The sequence below is a fragment of the Lipotes vexillifer genome, unplaced genomic scaffold (assembly GCF_000442215.2).
Source record: "Lipotes vexillifer unplaced genomic scaffold, Lipotes_vexillifer_v1.1 scaffold654, whole genome shotgun sequence".
NCBI lineage: Eukaryota > Metazoa > Chordata > Mammalia > Artiodactyla > Lipotidae > Lipotes > Lipotes vexillifer.
Window position 1 is genome coordinate 987372 of NW_006773486.1, and position 10133 is coordinate 997504.

A 10133-nucleotide genomic window follows, 5' to 3' on the forward strand; every position below is an offset into this window, starting at 1 on the left:
GATGCCTTGGATTAAATTGGAACCAGTAGGAGTGGAGTCACTGTTATAGGCTGAACTGAGTCCTTCGAAAATTTGTATGTTGAAGCCCTGACCCCCAGTACCTCAGAATGTGACTCTGTTTGGAGATAGGACCTTTAAAAAGGCAGTTAAGTTAAAATGAGGAAGTTAGGCTGGACTCTAAACCAACGTCACTGGTGTCCTTATAAGAGGAGAATAAGGACACACAGAAAACACCAGGGGTGTGGGCTCACAGAGAAGAGGTCCTGGTGAGGACAGTTAAGAAGGCAAGTCAAAGAGAGAAGCCTCAGAAAAAACCAATCCTGCCCGCATCTTGATCTAGGACTTCCAGCTTCCACAATTGTGAGAAAATAAATGTCTGGCACTTAAGCCACTCCGACTATGGGGTGTTTTTGTTGTTGTTGCAGCAGTCCAAGCCGACTAATACAGTCACTAAGGATGGAGATGATTGGTCAAATTCTAGATGTATTTAAAATAGATGCTACAAGATTTTCTGATAGTTTGAGGTATGAAAAAAAAGGGAATTGAGAATGACACCTCGGACTTTGACCCAGCAACTGGCAGAACTGGAGGTGTCATTGACTGATGTAGGAAAGACTCCAAGAAGAGTGGGTTTGTAGTGGAACATCCCAGTTCGGACTGCCTTGACACATGAGCATTTGAGTGCAAGTAGTTTATTTGGGAAGTTTAAAGAACAAGAGTAGGGAAGTGTGGAGGTGAAATAAGAAAAGGTAGCTGCCACTGTGGATGTTCTGTTAAGCCAGCTGACAACAGAGAGTGTCTGAAGCTTAGTGCTGTGAGAAAACTCTGGGAAACAGAGATTACTCCGAATTATCCTACCTTGGCAGTGAGAAAGGGGAGGTATTTATCCACTCCCAGTCACTGTTTGGATGGTGTTGATTCCGTAGCACTTTTGGCTTCATAGTGGGTTTCTATAGTTGGAGGAAAGAGTCCTCAGGCACAGAAATGCAGATACTGGCAGTTGGAAATGGGAAGTCAGCCAGAGCTTTTAAATGAGTGAATTTAAGCAAGTTTAAGTGAGTGAATGGAAGACATGGGAGAGGATATGACAGTGATTACTACAAGGAGTTTGTGTGGACCAAGTGAAGCTTGAGATTCTATTAAACATCCAGCTGGAAATGTCAATAACAAGTCTGGATTTCATACATAACTGCTAAGAAGGGAGTGAAAACATTGTCAAGATGACACATAGTGCAGCAATTTTAACCCAAGGAGTAGAAAAAAGAAAGAACTGAAAAAAGTACTCTCCTATGAGGTAACTAAATTTGAGTCATAATGTGTACTGTTGGACTGAAGGTAAATCAAAGTATTTATTCCACATTTATAAAAAAATTGAAAGGCCAAATTCTGTCATCTTTATTCAAGATTCCGAGTTACAGCTATTTGTCCTCTTTCATTGTCAAGATTTTAAAACTACAGCCTATAATCTTTAAAGGATTTTGTTGAGGATTTGTTTATTATTTATTAGAAGGTCAATTGCTTAAAATGGATTAATTGTAATGACTCAAGTTAAGGTGTATATAAATCCCTACCATCAATACTCATAAAAGTTCGATAAGCATTGTATGGATATTTCTAATTAAACATGAATCTTTCTCGATATGGGTTCAAAAGATTCCATAATAGTTTATTATGTCCACAAAGTTATTTCATAAACATCAGGGTAAGAATATTACTTTTAAAGCTAGTTTTCCTAATTTTTCATTGAAACCAAACTTTCCTAAAATTAGAGATAGACTTCTGGAACTAGATATTCACAAGTACCTAAAACATAACATGTTTAAATATAAACCCAATCTGTCCCATAGAAAACCTATTCTTCCTTATGGGTTACTTATTTATGTCATGCTATTACTGTCCACTCAATATTCCAGGCAAGAATATTGGGAGTCATGCTTCCTTTCTTCTTTTGCAACCTCAGTAAATAGCACAATCCTCCATCCAATTACAAGAGTCAAAAATCTAGGAGTCTGGGCTTCCCTGGTGGCGCAGTGGTTGAGAGTCCGCCTGCCGATGCAGGGAACACGGGTTCGTGCCCCAGTCCGGGAGGATCCCACATGCCGCGGAGCGGCTGGGCCCGTGAGCCATGGCCACTGAGCCTGCGCGTCCGGAGCCTGTGCTCCACAATGGGAGAGGCCGCAACAGTGAGAGGCACGCGTACCACAAAAAAAAAAAATCTAGGAGTCTTTCCATTTTTCCCACATACAGGGCAACAGTATGCCCTGTCAACTTGACCTCCAAAATATATCCAGTCTAAATCCAGAAAGCTACTTCTTTCTATCTTTACTGCTACCATCCTTGGTAAATTACCATCATTTTGCATGGATTATTGCAATATCCTCCTAGTCTATCTCCTTACTTCAGTTCATCACTTCACTTACAGTCTATTCTCTGTACATCAGAATGATGTGTTTAAACTTGGGAATCAGTTCACGTTGGACTCCCTTACTGCAACTCTCTAATGGCTATTGATCACACAGGAAGAAAATCCAAACTTTCTAGACCTTTACAAAACCACATAATCTGGCTCCTCAGTATCTCTCTGACATTCTGACATCATTTCATACCACTGTATCCTCTCCCACTCTGCTCAGATACACTGACCTTTTTATTACTGATTTTAGCCCATATAACCCACTTTCAAATTTGGATAAGGGTGTCCTCAAGAATGAGGAAGACACAACCAAATGTAGTAACGTGCAATCAAAAAAGAATTCCAGGGTCTTCCCTGGTGGTGCAGTGGTTGAGAGTCCGCCTGCTGTTGCAGGGGACATGGGTTCGTGCCCCATCTGGGAAGATCCCACGTGCCACAGAGTGGCTAGGCCCATGAGCCATGGCCACTGAGCCTGTGCGTCCGAAGCCTGTGCTCTGCAATGGGAGAGGCCACAACAGTGAGAGGCCTGTACCGAAAAAAAAAAAAGAATTCCAAAGTCCCTCCCATCAGGAAACTTGCACAACCCTCTTAGACTCATCCACCAGAGGGAAGACAGCAGAAGCAAGAAGAACTACATTCCTGCAGCCTGTGGAACAAAAACGACATTCACAGAAAGATAGACAAGATGAAAAGGCAGAGGGCTATGTACCAGATGAAGGAACAAGATAAAACCCCAGAAAAACAACCGAATGAAGTGGAGATAGGCAACCTTCCAGAAAAAGAATTCAGAATACTGATAATGAAGATGATCCAGGACCTCAGAAAAAGAATGGAGGCAAAGATCAAGAAGATGCAAGAAATGTTTAACAAAGACCTAGAAGAATTAAAAAACAAACAGAGATGAACAATACAATAACTGAAATGAAAACTACACTAGAAGGAATCAATAGCAGAATAACTGAGGCAGAAGAACGGATAAGTGACCTGTAAGACAGAATGGTGGAATTCACTGCTGCAGAACAGAATAAAGAAAAAAGAATGAAAAGAAATGAAGACAGCCTAACAGACCTCTGAAACAACATTAAACACAACAACATTTACATTATAGGGATCCCAGAAGGAGAAGAGAGAAAGGACCAGAGAAAATATTTGAAGAGATTATAGTCAAAAACTTCCCTAACATGGGAAAAGAAATAGCCACCCAAGTCCAGGAAGTGCAGAGAGTCCCATACGGGATAAACCAGAGGAGAAACACACTGAGGCACATAGTAATCAAATTGGCAAAAATTAAAGACAAAGAAAAATTATTGAAAGCAGCAAGGGAAAAATAACAAATAACATACAAGCGAACTCCCGTAAGGGTAACAGCTGATTTCTCAGCAGAAACTGTACAAGCCAGAAGGGAGTGGCATGATATACTTAAAGTGATGAAAGGGAAGAACCTACAACCAAGATTACTCTACCCAGCAAGGATCTCATTCAGATTGGTTGGAGAAATCAAAAGCTTTACAGCCAAGCAAAAGCTAAGAGAATTCAGCACCACCAAACCAGCTCTACAACAAATGCTAAAGGAACTTCCCTAAGTGGGAAACACAAGAGAAGACAAGGACCTACAAAAACAAACCCAAAACAATTAAGAAAATGGTAATAGAAACATACATATCGATAATTATCTCAAACGTGAATGGATTAAATGCTCCAAACAAAAGATACAGCCTTGCTGAATGGATACAAAAACAAGGCCCATATATATGCTGTCTACAAGAGACCCACTTCAGACCTAGGGACACATACAGACTAAAAGTGAAGGGGTGGAAAAAGATATTCCATGCAAATGGAAACCAAAAGAAAGCTGGAGTAGCAATACTCATATCTGATAAAATAGACTAAAATAAAGAATGTTACAAGAGACAAGGAAGGACACTACATAATGATCAAGGGATCAATCCAAGAAGAAGATATAACAATTATAAATATATATACACCCAACATGGGAGCACCTCAATACGTAAGGCAACTGCTGACAGCTATAAAAGAAGAAATCGACAGTAACACAATAGTAGTGGGGGACTTTAACACCTCACTTACACCGATGGACAGATCATCCAAAATAAAAATAAATGAGGAAACAGAAGCTTTAAATGACACAATAGACCAGATAGATTTAGTTGATACTTATAGGACATTCCATCCAAAACAGCAGATTACACTTCTTCTCAAAGTGCGCAGGGAACATTCTCCAGGATAGATCATATCTTGGGTCACAAATCAAGCCACTGTAAATTTAAGAAAATTGAAATCATATCAAGCATCTTTTCTGACCACAATGCTATGAGGTTAGAAATGAATTACAGGGAAAAACATGTAAAAACACAAACACATGGAGGCTAAACAATACGTTACTTAATAAACAAGAGATCACTGAAGAAATCAAAGAGGAAATAAAAAAATACCTAGAGACAAATGACAAGGAAAACACGACAATCCAAAACCTATGGGATGCAGCAAAAGCAGTTCTAAGAGGGAAGTTTGTAGCTATACAAGCCTACCTCAAGAAACAAGAAAAATCTCAAATAAACAATCTAATCTTACACCTAAAGGAAATAGAGAAAGAAGAACAAACAAAACCCAAAGTTAGCAGAAGGAAATAAATCATAAAGATCAGAGCAGAAATAAATGAAGTAGGAACAAAACAGTAGTAAAGATGAATAAAACTAAAAGCCGGTTCTTTGAGAAGATAAACAAAATTGATAAACCATTAGCCAGACTCATCAGGAAAAAAAGGGAGAAGACTCAAATCAATAAAATTAGAAATGCAAAAGGAGAAGTTACAACAGACACCACAGAAATACAAAGCATCCTAAGAGACTACTACAAGCAACTCTATGCCAATAAATTGGACAACCTAGAAGAAATGGACAAATTCTTAGAAAGGTATAACCTTCCAAGACTGAACCAGGAAGAAATAGAAACTATGAACAGACCAATCACAAGTAATGAAATTGAAACTGTGATTAAAAATCTTGCCACAAACAAAAGTCAAGGACCAAATGGCTTCACAGGTGAATTCTATCAAACATTCAGAGAAGATCTAACACCCATCCTTCTCAAACTCTTCCAAAAATTTTCAGAGGAATGAACACTCCCATATTCATTCTATGAGGCCACCATCACCCTGATACCAAAACCAGATAAAGATACTACAAAAAAAGAAAATTACAGACCAGTATCACTGATGAATACAGATACAAAAATCCTCAACAAAATACTAGCAAACAGAATCCAGCTACACATTAAAAGGATCGTACACCATGATCAAGTGGGATTTATCCCAGGGATGCAAGGATTCTTCAGTATATGCAAATCAATCAATGTGATACACCATATTAACAAATTGAAGAAGAAAAACCATATGATTATCTCAATAGATGCAGAAAAATCTTTTGACAAAATTCAACACCCATTTATGATAAAAACTCTCCAGAAAGTGGGCATAGAGGGAACCTACCTCAACATAATAAAGGTCATATACAAAAAACCCACAGCAAACATCATTCTGAATGGAGAAAAACTGAAACCATTTCCTCTAAGGTCAGGAACAAGACAAGAATGTCCACTATCACCATTATTAATCATCATAGTTTTGGAAGTCCTAGCCACAGCAGTCAGAGAAGAAAAAGAAATAAAAGGAATCCAAATTGGAAAAGAAGAAGTAAAGCTGTCACTGTTTGCAGATGACATGATACTATACATAGAGAATCCTAAAGATACCACCAGAAAACTACTAGAGCTCATCCGTGAATTTGGTAAAGTAGCAGGATACAAAATTAATGCACAGAAATATCTTGCATTCCTATACACTACTGATGAAAAATCTGAAGGAGAAATTAAGGAAACACTCCCATTTACCATTGCAACAAAAAGAATAAAACACCTAGGAATAAACCTACCTAGGGAGACAAAAGACCTGTATGCAGAAAACTATCAGACACTAATGAAAGAAATTAAAGATGATACCAACAGATGGAGAGATATACCATGTTCTTGGATTGGAAGAATCAATATTGTGAAAATGACTATATTACCCAAAGCAATCTATAGATTCAATGCAACCCCTATCAAATTACTAATGGCATGTTTTACAGAACTAGAACAAAAAATTTCATAATTTGTATGGAGACATAAAAGATCCTGAATAGCCAAAGCAGTCTTGAGGGAAAAAAACAGAGCTGGAGGAATCAGACTCTCTGACTTCAGAGTATACTACAAAGCTACAGTAATCAAGACAATATGGTACTGGCACAAAAAGAGAAACATAGATCAATGGAACAAGATAGAAAACCCAGAGATAAACTCATGCACCTGTGGTCAACTAATCTATGACAAAGGAGGCAAGGATATACAGTGGAGAAAAACACTCTCTTCAATATGTGGTGCTGGGAAAACTGGACATCTACATGTAAAAGAATGAAATTAGAACATTCCCTAACACCATACACAAAAATAAACTCAAAATGGATTTGAGACCTAAATGTAAGACCAGACACTATAAAACTCTTAGAGGAAAACATAGGAAGAACACTCTTTGACATAAATCACAGCAAGATCTTTTATGATCCACCTCCTAGAGTAATGGAAAGAAAAGCAAAAGTAAACAAATGGGACCTAATGAAATTTCAAAGCTTTTCCACAGCAAAGGAAACCATATACAAAACAAAAAGACACCTCTCAGAATTGGAGAAAATATTTGCAAATGAATCCACGGACAAAGGATTAATCTCCAAAATATATAAACAGCTCATGCAGCTCAATATTAAAATAACAAACAACCCAATCTAAAAATGAGCATAAGACCTAAACAGACATTTCTCCAAAGAAGACACACAGATGGCCAAGAAGCACATGAAAATCTGCTCAGCATCACTAATTATCAGAGAAACGTAAATCAAAACTACAGTGAGGTATCACTCACACCACTCTGAATGACCATCATCAGAAAATCTACAAACAACAAATCTGGAGAGGGTGTGGAGAAAAGGGAACCCTCTTGCACTGTTGGTGGGAATGTAAATTGATACAGCCACTATGGAGAACAGTATGGAGGTTCCTTAAAAAACTAAAAAAAATATATGACCCAGCAAAAAACTAAAAAAAAATATGACCCAGGGCTTCCCTGGTGGCGCAGTGCTTGAGAGTCCGCCTGCCGATGCAGGAGACGCGGGTTCGTGCCCCGTTTCGGGAAGATCCCACATGCCGCGGAGCGGCTGGGCCCGTGAGCCATGGCCACTGAGCCTGCGTGTCCGGAGCCTGTGCTCCGCAAATGGGAGAGGCCACGACAGTGAGAGGCCCGCATAACGCAAGAAAAAAAAAAAAAAAAAAAATATGACCCAGCAATCCCACTACTGGGCATATACCAAGAGAAAAGCATAATTCAAAAAGACACATGCACCCCAATGTTCATTGCAGCACTGTTTACAATAGCCAGGACATGGAAGCAACCTAAATGCCCATCAACAGATGAATGGATAAAGAAGATGTGGTATATATATACAATAGAATATTACTCAGCCATAAAAGGAAACAAAATTGAGCTATTTGTAATGTGGTGGATAGGCCTAGAGTCTGTCATACAGAGTGAAGTAAGTCAGAAAGAGAAGGACAAATACCGTATGCTAACACATATATATGGAATATAAGAAAAAAAAAAAGTCATGAAGAACCTAGAGGTAAGACAGGAATAAAGATACAGACCTGCTAGAGAATGGACTTGAGGATATGGGGAGGGGGAAGGGTAAGCTGTGACAAAGTGAGAGAGAGGCATGGACATATATACACTACCAAATGTAAGGTAGATAGCTAGTGGGAAGCAGCCGCATAGCACAGGGATATCAGCTCGGTGCTTTGTGACCGCCTGGAGGGGTGGGATAGGGAGGGTGGGAGGGAGGGAGACACAAGAGGGAAGAGATATGGGAACATATGTATATGTATAACTGATTCACTTTGTTATAAAGCAGAAAATAACACACCATTGTAAAGCAATTATACTCTAATAAAGATGTAAAAAAATAAATAAATGAAAAAGAAAGGAAATAAACGATAGCAAACGTTAATAAAACGACAAGCTGGTTCTTTGAGAAGATAAACAAAATTGATAAACCATTTGCCAGACTCATCAAGAAAAGAAGAAGACTCAAATCAATAGACTTAGAAGTGAAAAAGGAGAAGTAACAACTGACACTGCAGAAATATAAATGATCATGAGAGATTCCTACAAGCAACTATATGCCAATAAAGTGGACAACCTGGAAGAAATGGACAAATTCTTAGAAAAGCACAGCCTTCCGAACTGAACCAGGAAGAAACAGAAAATATAAACAGACCAATCACAAGCACTGAAATTGAAACTGCAATTAAACATCTTCAAATAAACAAAAGCTCAGGACCAGATGGCTTCACAGGCGAATTCTATCAAACATTTAGAGAAGAGCTAACACCTATCCTTCTCAAACTCTTCCAAAATACAGCAGAGGGAGGAACACTCCCAAACTCATTCTACGAGGCCACAATCACCCTGATACCAAAACCAGACAAAGATGCCACAAAAACAGAACACTACAGGCCAATATCACTGATGAACATAGATGCAAAAATCCTAAACAAAATACTTGCAAACAGAGTCCAACAGCACATTAAAAGGATCATACAACATGATCAAGTGGGGTTTATCCTAGGAATGCAAGGATTCTTCAGTATATGCAAATCAATCAATGTGATACACCATAAAACTGATTGAAGGAGAAAAACCATGTGATCATCTCAATAGATGCAGAAAAAGCTTTCGACAAAATTCAACACCAATTTATGATAAAAACCCTCCAGAAAGTAGGCATAGAGGAAACTTACCTCAACATAATAAAGGCCATATATGACAAACCCACAGCCAACATCGTTCTCAATGGTGAAAAACTGAAACCATTTCCACTAAGATCAGGAACAAGACAAGGTTGCCCACTCTCACCACTATTACTCAACATAGTTTTTGGAAGTTTTAGCCACAGCAATCAGAGAAGAAAAAGGAATAAAAGGAATCCAAATCGAAAAAGAAGTAAAAACTGTCACTGTTTGCAGATGACATGATACTATATATAGGTAATCCTAAATATGCTACCAGAAAACTACTAGAGCTAATCAATGAATTTGGTAAAGTAGCAGGATACAAAATTAATGCACAGAAATCTCTTGCATTCCTATACATTAATGATGAAAAATCTGAAAGAGAAATTAAGGAAACACTCCCATTTACCATTGCAACAAAAAGAATAAAATATCTAGGAATAAACCTACCAAAGGAAACAAAAGACCTGTATGCAGAAAACTATAAGACACTGATAAAAGAAATTAAATATGATACCAACAGATGGAAAGATAAACCATGTTCTTTGATTGGAAGAATCAACATTGTGAAATTGACTATACACCCAAAGCAATCTACAGATTCAATGCGAGCCCTATCAAACTACAAATGGCATTTTTCACAGAACTAGTACAAAAAATTGCACAATTTGTATGGAAAGAAAAAAGACCCTGAATAGCTAAAGCAATCTTGAGAAAGAAAAACGGAACTGGAGGAATCAGGCTCCCTGACTTCAGACTATACTACAAAGCTACAGTAATCAAGACAGTTTGATTGGCAAACTGTCACAAAAACAGAAATTAGATC